The 204-nt window shown below is 61.8% G+C and overlaps 1 protein-coding gene across 2 annotated transcripts in view; it reads right to left on the bottom strand.

Moving 5' to 3' along the window:
* LOC102262987 (protein BEX2) overlaps window positions 1-204 on the bottom strand; it is a 13,091-nt gene that overhangs the window by 996 nt on the left and 11,891 nt on the right. Inside the window, exon 1 of one of the 2 annotated variants that reach the window (XM_014532285.1) lies at window positions 2-107. The exons of the other annotated variant lie outside the window; for it this stretch is intronic. The gene's annotated coding sequence lies outside the window, so the exon portion shown is untranslated. Of the gene's footprint in view, window position 1; window positions 108-204 lie in introns of those variants that run through there. 2 annotated transcript variants of the gene reach the window in all.

Here is a 204-nt window from a genome sequence, read left to right as displayed (position 1 = left end):
TATCTTTGATGTCTCCCCTTTTCTTGATCCTCGCCGCGGGTGCGCCGCCGGATACTTGACACAGACCCACAGACCCACAGATCTGCAGAGGCCGGGGTAGAGGGAGCAGGGACTGTTGGCAAACGCTACTCACCTACTCGCTGCCGCCAGGTCCCTCTCCCACCCCCGCTTCACATCTCCCCAGGTCTCTCCCCGTAGCGGCTT

This window comes from Myotis brandtii, unplaced genomic scaffold (assembly GCF_000412655.1).
Source record: "Myotis brandtii unplaced genomic scaffold, ASM41265v1 scaffold87, whole genome shotgun sequence".
In the NCBI taxonomy this organism is placed as follows: Eukaryota; Metazoa; Chordata; class Mammalia; order Chiroptera; family Vespertilionidae; genus Myotis; species Myotis brandtii.
The sequence above is the reverse complement of the archived record's forward strand: the minus strand, read 5'-3'. Positions and strand labels throughout refer to the sequence as shown.